The following is a 14,263-nucleotide window of genomic DNA, read 5'->3' as shown; positions in this document are numbered from 1 at the left end:
AAAAGCTTGCAATACAAAGAGATATAATAATGGCCGATGCGCGGTTTATCCGGGCACAATAAAATCCGGACATGACGGTCATTGTCCACAGAATATGGGAAGATAATTGAAAATATTCGGACGAGTAAATACAAAAATAGGATTGAGTAATGCAATGATTGAAGGAATGTACTTGCAGTCTGGATTGATGATCTTGGTCTTAGGGGTTGATAAGGTTATCTAAATTGTATGGTTTATTAATTGTCATATACTTAAACTTCTTTATAGTATTGTTCTCTGATGCTGCTTTTATAAGGAATAACTTCCGTATTGCTGTTAATAACAGGTCGATAAAAGTGTGCTTATTTTCAATACCTGAGTTAAGGCATAGTGCACAGTATTATTGTGGTTTATCTGCGTAAAATATTTTCCCAAGTTATTCCTACTTTAAGTTCATTTCACTGCTATTTTGTTTTTGTTCTATCTATTTAAATTTAAATTACCTGTCTCTATGTCTGTCTGTCAATTGACAATTTACATTTCTCTGTAGTGTGCAATATAAATCTTTATGTGCGTATTTTTCTATATACAAATGCTATCTCATACAAAAGCAAAAATATATGAATATTCTATTAGTTTTTCATAAACTTGATGTAATTTTGCCGACTTTTTATTATCCCTGCCTGAGTTTAACGGTCACATACATATTAATGGGTATATTCATATTATTTATAAGCTTACTAGACTATATAGTATTTCATTGGTAATTTCATAAATACAAAAATATTGTAGTTCTTTTTCACAGTATTATTTTTTATTCATGATAACAGCTCCGCCCTTAAGAGAAATGAAATCGATTCCATGTAATATTATAACGTACTCACAAAAACAAGAAAATAGTTTTCTATTCCACATACTTTGCCTGAACTCGCAATTGCCTACCTTTCTAATGGCGTATCATACAAAATCCGTAGAGTACTTAAATATTCATAGCATAAGCATTCAATACGAAACCCCAAAGGAATGTGCTCGCATGGAAAATAGGTTAGCAGAATCTTTTGAAAGCGATTGTTGAGACAAAAGGGCGTTTCACAGGCCAACGGTCATTGAGCGGCATGCAAAAGGGTACGCAAAAAACGTAAAATTGATTTCTCCGCGAAGGCGATTTCCCTTTTCCATATTCGTTCCTTCATTAAGAAAGTTATTGCCGTTAGTAATGGAAAAACTATTAGCGCTGACGCGGAGTGTTTGTTTTTCTAATAGTTAAGCCTTGTATTTGATGTAAACATTTGTTCAGCAACAAAGTTGAATCAGCAAAGTTACAGCAAATGTTGGGTTTTAACAGCGTTAGTTAACAGACAAAGATGGAAGTCTTAAAATAGAGTGTAAACTGTTCCTTATTCCTTTTGGTCCTCCACAAGGATTGACTTTATACAGTAGTATAGATTGAAAGCTATTAAATTTTTCGTATGACACCGTTCTCACGCATCTTTTTAAATAAAGTTAACATAACCGACACACCAACGACATGCGAGCTATTATAAGACGCACAATAACAATTTAATATCCCATAAGCATTACTAAAGATTTTCCATACACCGTTTGAGTATCCAAGAAGAAATGATTGTATAAAACTGGAGAAGCACAACATAACAGCCACTAGGCGCGTCAACAATACACACAACAAAACACTTGAGACCCACTTAAAGTACTCAGAACCCTTAGCGATGTGGTTATTTTCCCCCTCAGTGAGCCCTTAAATATGTGTATAGATGAGTGTCGTTAAACCAACCATGTGGAATAATTAACAATTAGGAAAGCCAGGACGTGACGTTTTCAGAAATCATAGGAATTCGACGGGATTAGACGGAATTGTTTGAGGCAAACATCGTTAGGAGTTCTCGAAAAAATGATGAAAAAATATTGTAGTAACATAAATTATAATAATTCAGAAATTGAAATATATAATCTTTCAACAACTACACAGATTAAAAGTGATTACGTTTTGCTTTGATATATCAAATTTAACGTCACAATGCCAAATCTATTTAGACCAGCAAACCAGCTATGATTTAACTGCATTTCAGCAGGACAATATTGAACACCTCGATGCATTTGCCAGATGATGCCTACCACACATATATACAACTAACACATACACAATACATGATAGATCAACATTTTACCAACACTTATTGACACACAAACACAAACTCAATATAAACAACTCAAAAACACATGCGCATGATGGTCAAAACTGTGGTCAAAATTGTATCAACATTTTTCGACACACACACACATACAAATACACAAACACACTCAATCTATAAAACTAACAAATACATACACATGATAATTCATAAGTCAACACTGTACTAACACGCGTCACGCACACACACAAGTATTATACGAGCCGTGTCAAAAGTTTTTCAATAACACGGTGAGACTTAGAATTCACGGTACTATATTCTACGTAACTATCACAGGAACTATCCAATAGTTTGACAACGATATCGCATTGTGAAACTAGTCGATCAACTCCACTCGCGTTCAGACTTTTTCACACAGACGCGTTATATTATATTCTCTGAGTTTTCAAATTCAGTTAGGATTTTATAAGCAAACTGCCATAATATTGTAGGTTCGTTTATTGATAATTGCATCAGTGATTTATCTGACTAGCGATAATCACATGCAAATAACATACAAAGACTATTTTACCGCTTTACCTAGAGAATTAAAAGTTTATTTTATTTATTTATTTATTTATTTATAACACTTTATTGCACAAACAAAATTAGGACAAAAATAACATTAAAATACAAAAGGAAGGCATAGTTTGTACAAGAGGCGGCCTTATTGCTAAGCAGCAATCTCTACCAGGCAACCTGATGGGAAAGGAAATGTATGATGTTAATGGGATAGTGCAAAAAGAAGAGAAAAAAAAAATAATGATAATAATTATACCTAATACTTAAATAAATAAAATTATTTATATTTTAATAACTAAAAACTTTCAAAGAAAATGTCTTGTATTTTTTTTGTAATTTACGTAGTAACTACTTAGCAATATATGTCTTAATAAAATACCTATGCACTAGCCAATACTTTTCATAAAATAAAACGGATCTTAACATAAAATGAGCACATTATTTATTTTGTTTTAAAAAGCTTTCTAGCATTGATTTATCTTTAAATATAGATTGTTCTGCATTAAAAATAGATTCATCCATAATAAATCCATTCCCTATTTAGTACATTGGATTATTGGATAATCATAAACCCATATTTAGATAGGGTCCTGGGTATATGGCGCTTTTCAGATGTGCCCAATGATATTTATATTAGAACTGAGTGACATGATTATAATGTGTGTAACATGTCGTTTGTCACTTGTAATCCCTTCGCACCTGCGTTCGAGCTGTCATGGGTTCCTCAAATCATTTCTGTGTATGGATACGTAGTAAATTGCGTTATTCCTGTTATTTTACTCTTTCATTTCGCACCAAAAATTGGGTACGTTACAAGATAATATTATGATATACAAATTAATAATAACAAGTTAGGTATTGCAGAAATGCTAGATATATTTTGTGAACCTTATCCGTCAGTAAAGATGAACAATAACGTATGAAAAGATATTTTCAAAATTAGTATCGTAACATGTTTTAATATCAGACTATCAGTCTCTATATAGTGAAACCTGCTGATTTTTAATTGCCATATTTTAACGAAAATAAACTTAATAATAATATTATATTAAGAATCTCAATACTAATGAACTCAATCAACGGAAAATTATTTCAACTACTCCGAGAAGTGAAATACCAATCTAATAAGGAATTCGGGGACTCCAGAGGTTGTTTACGAAAATAGAAAATAATTGTTTTCATAATATACATTAATTTAGTTGTACTGGAAATTGAACACACAAATTATTTTATAAATAGATGAGAGTTAAACAAGAATACTAAATTAATAAATCGGGTTCTACGAAATCGTAAATACAATTTTCTCTCCTATATTTTGAAGACTAACCGACAGAGTAACCGACTCGTAGTTAATAAGAATGCGTTATCTTATCGTGTGGCTAGTGCCCCTTATTTAGATCTTCTTATATATAAAATTCTCGTGTCACAATGTTAGTCTGCATACTCCTCCGAAACGGGTGGACCGATTCTCATGAAATTTTCTGTGCATATCGGGTAAGTCTGAGAATCGGCCAACATCTATTTTTCATATGTACCACGGGCGAAGCCGGGGCGGACAGCTAGTCTTATATATAAAATTCTCGTGTCACAATGTTAGTCTACATACTCCTCCGAAACGGGTGGACCGATTCTCATGAAATTTTCTGTGCATATCGGGTAAGTCTGAGAATCGGCCAACATCTATTTTTCATCTGTACCACGGGCGAAGCCGGGGCGGACCGCTAGTAAGTATATGTAACTAACTTGTAGTTAACATCCTTTTTTTTAACCTTTATATTCTCAGTAAGAACAAAAGATTACCAAAACCAGTCTATACGTATAAACTTAGGTAAAGAGCACACAAGGGTTTTTGACTCCATAGTCCATACCTCTTATTCGAGTGTTATGAAGCGTACAAGTTAAATTGTTTGAATCGTATAACCCATTTGTAACAAGCCTCAGCCCTTATTTTTGTTTATTTAATAACAATTAAACCACATCGAATCAGACCCTGAAAAATGAAAGGGTTCTATTCCTGAGCATACTCAAGCGTAAGAGAAAAAAAAAAGACTCGATTAGTAAAGTATTTCGGTCGCTATCGTGTTAACAAGAAAAAGGATCCGCACATACAGACACACGGACGTCCAAGACAGAACTTTTTTAAACTGTTTTTTAACTAGTTTAAATAACAAAAATGACATCAAAAATATCATGAACGTTAAAAATAGTGTTTTTTCTTAATATGTGTGTGTATGTATTATCTTACAAGTGCAATGTATGATACATAAAGACATTTTAAGTTTGAAAAATCAGATGTTTTGCGCGAAGTGACAGTAGTACCCACCTCAACGCTTCGCTTATGAGGCGTGCAATTAAGCAAAAGTGTGTCCTATAATCTTTAAAGCTAATGCAACGGTTTATTTTTATTATTGTGCACGACTCATAATGCAAGAGTGCTCTTCTAAAATTTTGTATTGCCCTGTATGTTTATACAATTATATTATGTTCCTAGTTATAAATCTTACATGTTTCAGTATTTTTTAGATACTTATACTCTAAGCTATTTAAAAAACAGCATTTGGATTAAAATGTTATAGAATTTACCACTTTTGACGCAGTAGTTTCGAATGGTTATAAGTATTTGGTAAACAACGGTCAGACTTCCAAACATCTAGACCAAGATAAAAGGATAAAGTTTATTTATTAATACTTACATATACTTAATAAAATGTATACTTATTACACAATAACCTAAGTTTGTCTCTGCGATTGCATTCAATTAAATAAATTCATCGGATTCCGATCGAGTTCTCTTTTAGTTCATCTGCACTCGTTTTAATGGCTCGTTTAGAATCGAGTGCCTATATTGAATAAAAATGGATTGAATATCATTTGCCGTATTGTATGGGGATTTTGTTTGTTATTGTGTTTCTATTAAATTGATTGGTATTGTTGTGTGACAAATTGACGACAATTTATGCCAGAGACCTTTTGAAAGTGCAACATAAGTCGTTATTTTATCCTGATATTTTTACAATTGGCATAACAACGTATTACATTCAACAAAGAAAAATAGCGATGAATCTTCTAGAGAATTTGTATCAATGTATAAAGTGAGAGAGCGATCTCACCGACTATTATTGTATTTTAATTAAAAACTGATGATATTTTGGGGAAAGAGGTGAGTACGATATTAGGTACTGAATTCGACATCTAATATCAGCATCTAATTAGATGCTTTATGTGTGGTAACGATACCAACGATAACTATAACTGAATAAAGGGAAACGTAAAGTAAAATCCACACGTAGATTTACAGAAGAAGATGAACTACTGAATTTGAAAAAGTAACCATTAGACTTTTATCTGATCGATTTATCTTTCATAAAGCCTACACCAGTCCGTTTTATATTTTCTTTTACAAACTTTTAGGCTCGGTCAGGGACACAACCATTTGTTTTCACCCGTATTATTTCATTTAAATAACAGTACGTAATCCTCATACCTCGAAGGCACGTCACAAAAGCCTGTTTAACGATATAAAGTGTCATTTGAATCAGATAAACAAAACGAACCCTTTTCCATCGAGAGAGCATTTACAAGGAAAATAGACCGCCATTTTGAAATCGAGCTCGGATATGCGCTATTTGACAGGTCGGGTAAAAATATTCGATAATTTGATATTTTGAGATTTTATGGCGTTCAAATGCTTTATAAATATATTTTTTAGACGATAAAGAGTAGATAAAAATCCTAAAATCGATCACGAGGCGGGATTCGAACCGAAAAATTTGGTGGACAACGCGGTTTCGAATACCGCCTCGTGATCGATTTTTTTCTATTCTTTAAAAAATAATATTTGTAACTAGCTTTCCGCCCGCGGCTTCGCCCGCGTTTTAAAAGAAAAACCCGTTCCCGTAGGATTTCCGGGATAAAACCTATCCTATGTCCTTTCTCGGGTATCAAAATATCTCTATACCAAATTTCATGCAAATTGGTTCAGTAGTTAAGGCGTGATTGAGTAACAGACAGACAGACAGAGTTACTTTCGCATTTATAATATTAGTATAGTATGGATATAGCCTTCCTCGATAAATCGGCTATCTCACACCGAAAAAATTTTTCAAATTGGACCAGTAGTTCCCGAGATTAGCGCGTTCAAACAAACAAACAAACTGATACACAAAAAGCTATAAGAAGCTGAATCAACACAACGACGACAACAACAAAAGAGGGCGTTAATTTTTGATAGAAATAAATTTGAACCTCAATGTAATAATAGTTAGGTTTATGTGTGACGATTTAATAGTTAGGTTTGTGTTTAGGTTAGGTTAGGTTAGGTTAGGTTAGGTTAGGTTAGGTTAGGTTAGGTTAGGTTAGCTTTTTAAAACTAAATTATTTCTGGCCACGAAATTTATAATCGTAATATTAGCTATTTCGTCTCTCTTTTCTCGGAAAATTCGAAATTTTTCAAAATCGAAAAAATTCGGCTGTTCAACAACAAAAACAGGTACCTCAATGTACTAATAGTTTGGTTTCTGTGTGACGATTTATTAGTTAGGTTTGTGCTTAGGTTAGGTTAGTAAATTTTTAAAACTATAATATATATATTAGCTGTTTCGTTTCTCTTTTCTCAGAAAATTCGAAAAAAAATTCGGCTATTCAACAACAAAAATAGGTACCTCAATGTACTAATAGTTAGGTTTCTGTGTGTGTGTGTGTGTGTGTGTGTGTGTGTGTGTGTGTGTGTGTGCGTGTGTTAATGTTAGGTTAGGTATAAAACATGGGTAATATATTATCGAAAAATAGTAAATTTTCCGGACTTAGAAAAAATTTCCTAACCTAACCTAACCTAACCTAACCTATCATTTTCCACCTTATAGAAATTTTTCCTGACGTATAGAAATTTTCCTGGCTTATATAAATTTTCCTGACGTATAGAAATTTTCCTGGCGTATGGAAATTTTCCGGACTTAGAATAATTTTCCTAACCTAACCTAACCTAACCTAATCTTACCTATCCTTTTCCACCTTATAGAAATTTTTCCTGACGTATAGAAATTTTCCTGGCTTATATAAATTTTCCTGACGTATAGAAATTTTCCTGGCGTATGGAAATTTTCCGGACTTAGAAAAATTTTCTTAACCTCACCTAACCTAACCTAACCTATCCTTTTCCACCCTATAGAAAATTTTCCTGACGTATAGAAATTTTCCTGGCTTATATAAATTTTCCTGACGTATAGAAATTTTCCTGGCTTATATAAATTTTCCTGACGTATAGAAATATTCCTGGCGTATGGAAATTTTCCGGACTTAGGAAAATTTTCCTAACCTAACCTAACCTAACCTAACCTAACCTAACCTAACCTAACCTAACCTAACCTATCCTTTTCCACCTTATAGAAAATTTTCCTGACGTATAGAAATTTTCCTGGCTTATATAAATTTTCCTGACGTATAGAAATTTTCCTGACGTATAGAAATTTTCCTGGCGTATGGAAATTTTCCGGACTTAGAAAAATTTTCCTGATTTATACGAATTTTCCTCATCTGTATAAATTTTCCCGACGTATAGAATTTTTCCTGGCGTATGGAAATTTTCCGGACTTAGAAAAATTTTCCTGACTTATACGAATTTTCCTCAGATAAAATTCATTTATTTATTCCTACTTTTACCCCTATATCAAATAAATGGATGAACCGATTTTGATAAAACGTTCACTTTCATCTTAATCTTAATACGAAAGTTTGTAAGGATTTATGGATGTATGGATGTATGGATGTATGGATGTATGGATGTATAGATGTATGGATGTATGGATGTATGGATGTATGGATGTATGGATGTATGGATGTATGGATGTATGGATGTATGGATGTTTGTTACTCTTTCACGTAAAAACTACTGAACCGATTACAATGAAATTTAGCACACATATAGAGGGTAACTTGGATTAACACATAGGATAGGTTTTATCCCGGAAATCCCACGGGAACGGGAACTATGCAGGTTTTCCTATGAAAACGCGGGCGAAGCCGCGGGCGGTAATCTATTTTAATATATATGACTTAGATTCGACAACTTTAATTTTTTTCATTCCCACTTTTACCCCTATAGGTAGGTATAATAAATGGATGAACCGATTTTGATACACTTTATCTAAGAACCAGCGTCGGAAAATATGCTGCCTTACAAAAAACCGCATCTAATTCGGATTACCTGTTAGCGAGCTACGGTGGAACAAACAGATACACACACACAGACACACATAGCGGTCAAACACTTATCTCTCATCTTTTTGCGTCGGGGCTTAAAAATATATGTAATACGACATAATTTAAAGGACATTTTATGAATAAAATTTACCTAAAAATAAGCATAATTTTAATTTGCCCTTCCCCCCCTACTACCTCAGCTTACCCCCTCACTCCCACCCCCACCACCAGAAATAACTGTAGCGTATAACAGATAACTTACGTTTTATCGTACACTGTATAATAGTGTACCATAGAATGCCTTAGCAAATGTTCGCCGTGAATACTTAAATGGTCATAACTTTTTTATTTATAAACTGATTGACATGAAATAAACACTAAATGTTAAATGAAGATTACCAAAATATATTAGTGAAAACCGCATTTAAATCGGATAAGCCGTTTCTGAGATTAGCGTGTTCAAACATACAGACAAACAGACAAACGGACAAACAGACAAACAGACAAAAAAAATTTTAACGACATTTTTGGGTTTGGGATCGATTTAGTAATAACCCCTGCTAAATTTTTTTTACATATTTTCATTGTACAGACACCACTTTTCTAGAATTTTATTATATGTATTGATGATGATATCCTGTAATATCCTATTATGCTTGGATTTTTGGTTTTGTATTAATTGTACTAGTGATTAAATTTATATTGAATAGGTATTCATGGAAATTCATCACTACATAGTATAAAACAAAGTCGCTTTCCCTGTCCCTATGTCCCTATGTCCCTATGTCCCTTTGTACGCTTAAATCTTTGAAACTACGCAACGGATTTTGATGCGGTTTTTTTTAATAGATAGAGTGATTCAAGAGGAAGGTTTATATGTATAATAAGATCCATTAAGTAGTGGAGAAGTACTGTTATTTTTGAGGTTTCTAATGTGATGTCGTAAAAAATTACATTTATTCCGCTTACATTGCAAACGCAGGCTGAACCCTACGAGTTATATCAAAATAATGTACTAAGTATTATACACATTGAAAAGGTCTACAGAAAAGTCCGCGATGGTATATGTCTATCTCTTATGGATAACCCACAATAACTTTTTTTTGTCATTTACTTTTTACGACAAATAATGGCTAATTTTCGAAGCGATTTTAACCAATACAGCATTAATCCTTAACCAATTAAATACCATGGATACATTGTTCATTTAATATAGATCTATATGGCCCTTTACACCGTATGATTTAAGTGAATATTTTCGAAGATATTACAGATTTAAAAATTGCAGGACGTAGCGTTTGCGGCCGCCCGGCTTTGTATTTTATACCCGTGCGATGCCGGAGGCCGGAGCGGGCCGCTATATTTTTATACCTATACAACGTTCACAATTTTTCTGTAGTGTATTTAGTATCAGCATTGCACCCGTGCGAAGCCGGGGCGGGTCGCTAGTTTAGATATAAAATAAGTAGAGCAAAATATAAACTAATTTCATGAAATAGTTTCTGGATTTTGTGAACCTAATAATATTTAGTAGTATGTGGGAATAAACATATTAGTTGACGGAACAAATAATTTAATTTCACAAACATAATATTTATTCTATAAAATACCTACATTGGTTTAACCGACACCGAATAACATTGTAATTTAACCTAGTATCCAAAACTGATAAATCTAAGGATAAATCCTACTTAGTAGCGCATCATCTAGACTCTAGAATAGTGCGCATACAAGTTGCTACCTATTTATTTGACAGACTTGTAAAATAAATAAAATAAATTAATACATATCACCCTTATTACCTTCACATGTAAACGCAGACCTACATTAACTGTGACTTACATACGGTGGAAATAGGACACCGCTTTGTCAAACGCACTCCTACCCTAGTGGTGTGTGTAAAATGTTTTGTAGCGTATTCCCAACAGTGCTTTTTATACATGTGTGTTACTTATGCAACTAATATAATGCATGTTGTTGATATGTCCGATTAAAAGTCATCATTATTTAAGGTGAATCCTGTAATCGTCTATGCTCTACAATATTAAATGATTTTTATATTTTACAAATCTATTTGCATTCTTATTTCATACAAACGATGCTGTGACAGACGAAAAAATTTTCGGAAAAAGTCTGTAACCGTGTAGACCCAAAACCATATCATAAAATCGTTCCTACCTACTTGAAACAAAGAAAGACAAACAAACAAACTTACTTCGGTATTGTTACCATTCTTAATAAGGATATTCATAATTACCATTCCAGCCCATCGACTGTATTCCCCAGATAAACAAAATCACAGACACCATTTTTTACCCCGACAACTGAACAATCAAATTATATGAGGTAATTTTAAATAAACGCACAAACGACATTTGCGGCGGAAAAGAGAAGATTTACGTTGATTGGTGGAATACATTTATTTTTTCAATAACAATTTTATAAATAAATTATCGTACGGATTACCTTTGTATTGAACTGGATTGAATATGCTGTGAGGTTATGAAATTATTATTGTGGATGTTAAAGTGGTTTGTTTTATTATTTACTAGTTTTGCGCCCGCGGCTTCGCTCTCTCTGTTTATAACTTACTACATGTAAGATATCCTGTTCTAAAAGCTTATAGAACAGTTGTTTATTATCAAAATTAGTTTAAATAAGCACTCACAATACGCTTAGCCTGAAATCGGACTCGTTTTAGTCACATGAAATAGTAATATTCTTTCAATAAGCTATTAATGAGCCAATCTATTCATATATACAAGAAACACCTGCACTTTACGACCAAAAGACAACCTGACTTCCATACAGAGCGGAGTAGATTCAAATTTATGAGTAAAGTTTATATTTGCGCACCCTCCATATAACGGTTGCCATGGTAACCCATCTTATTTTATGATGGAACTGTTTTGATCAGAAATACGATGGTACTAGTGACGTCATGGAAAAGGCAGAAATTGTTGGTCTATATTTTTTTCAAAAGTCAAATACTATGTTAACTTATTGGGAACATAGTTTGATTCAATATATGAAATCTCTTTGAAATAGCATTACTAATTGATGTTGGATTAAACTGAAATATGCTTATCTCTCTCAAGCGCATTAAGACTAGAATAATTATTTAGAAAATATGAAATCATAAACATTAAAATCCAGTACAAAAATTCGGTGAAAGGAGTACCAATTTAAAAATACACTTTTAAGACCATCATCGATTATTATTCCATTATGAACCGGCACCAAAGTTCAATCGGCGATCATTAAATTCGTCTTCAATTACGTCGTTTCGGTAACCCCTTATTATTGTCAGTATATTCAAAGATTTTTTAGGTTAATTTTAAAACAATTTCTCTACCACAAAGAGTTCAAAAGAGTTTTTATTCAGCCCGCGTCTCCAAATCGAATTTCTTGAAAGGCGGCGAGGAACGGAAAAACTAACAAAAATATTTTCATTCCATTTACGATCTTATAGAGGTGGCGCGGTGGAAATGGGCCAGTTTCTACTTGAACGTGACGTTTTATGATACGATTGGAACATAGCTATGGAAAATCCAATAAATTACTTCTATTAACATCATATTATGGATCGAGTTCTCCATTCATAATTATTACAATGTAGTGTGTGTCTAGAATTAATATCACCTGCCCCCGTACCATGATGTCTTAGAGTTCTTACAGACGAACGGCAAGTTGTGACTGCTGCTGTTGAAGTAGCCTCTGCCGTTCACAACTTGCCGTTCGTCTGTTAGAACGCTTAAATCAGTATTTTTTCTACTATGGAAAACTGACAGAGCTCTTTAATAGGTCGTCTAGCGCCATCACTTTCTTATACTGGAAATATTACTTCTATAAGACATCATAATCAATCTGTATGCTTTGAATTGTTAATTTCAATCGAAGTTACTGCCTTTTTTGACTTCCTCGTGGTAACAATTTGTAATACAAACTGATGTTTCGAAGTGCGTTGTTAGAAGCTTCATTAAATTAATGTTCAAACCTTAGTTAACGGTATCACTATATTATGTATACGCTAATATTGTAAGATTACCTAATCACTCTTCATTTGGAATGGCAGCAAATCTATAACTCATTAAAGTGAGTGTCTTACCTCATGCGGCAGTTTATCCTTAAGGATGTCTTTGTTTTATTTCATAATATGACACGGATAGGAGACGGGATATTTTATGGTGTTTTATAAAAATAGACAGAGGGGTTAACAATCCGTTAGAAAACAGTAGGTAGTGTTCAAATATGATAGAGCTATTAGGCTATAGGTCGCCTAGCGTCAATACATTTCTATACTGGAATAAATACTGCTTTAAGACGTCATAATAACCCAGGGCTTGTAATAATAGTGTAGTATAGATTTATTGAAGAAATACAAATATAATATAAAAATTGTATCTGAATCTGCATTTATAATAAAAGCTTATTAAAATTTTACAATAAAATAGCTCGTAAGTGCTTTAATTAGATTTAAATTTACAAATATTTAGTAAACATTATGATCTTAAGCATAGTACAAAGCTGTCAAAGGTTTTAGGGTTGTCACTACATAAAGAATGGCATACATAAGTTATTACTATGCAATCAGTATCAAGCTGATAAAACCTCATAAATATTCAACATAATATCTCCCCTGGTTAATTAAGGCAACATAGAGAAATATTTAGTCGCCTTTGATTAAGTTTACGAATAGTGTAGCGGGATTTTGGATTAAGCGATATTAATTTATGATTTGTTTGTTTTGTGAGATTCGTAATGAACTAGGGCTGTGTTTAATTGCTTCGGGTGATGTAGGATTTCAGACTTGTGTTTTGTAAATAATGCTTAATTTTAATAGAAATTGCCATCCCTTATTCTTTGTGTCCAGCCTTGTGCAGATATTTAGTTCAACTCAGCATTTTATAAACTTTTCATACTTGTTATTGCTTTGAAGTTAAAATGGTACTGCAAAGACAGCGTTTGTAAAAATTGTAATAGCGTCCTTAAATGACAGTTTAAACTTGCAACAATACATTTTACTTTATTAAATACGTATTCAATTTTGTTTAATGTGCTATCCTTGTAGTATATAATAATGTTGGTCAACCCTTTTTGAAACGACAAAATATCATCATAACCTCTACATTAGTTTTACGCTAATGTGTTTACGGCCTTTTTAATATCGCAATATTATATGAAAACAAGCAAATAACTTTTACGAATATGTGAAGTATGGTTTTACGATACCCATAGAAATGGCGCGGAAGGTGATTCCTTACGACCCCCTTCATGGCGATAACTTATTTTATTGTTTCGGAATTTCGATAAACAAACATAAAATACTGGATTTTATCGTTAAAGGCGTGACTTTACAGAATCCATGGAATGTG

This window comes from Colias eurytheme, chromosome 18 (genome assembly GCF_061535395.1).
Source record: "Colias eurytheme isolate Ceu_HAF_F1 chromosome 18, ilColEury1 Martin Lab GWU primary, whole genome shotgun sequence".
Lineage (NCBI taxonomy): Eukaryota > Metazoa > Arthropoda > Insecta > Lepidoptera > Pieridae > Colias > Colias eurytheme.
This window is presented reverse-complemented; position numbering follows the sequence as displayed.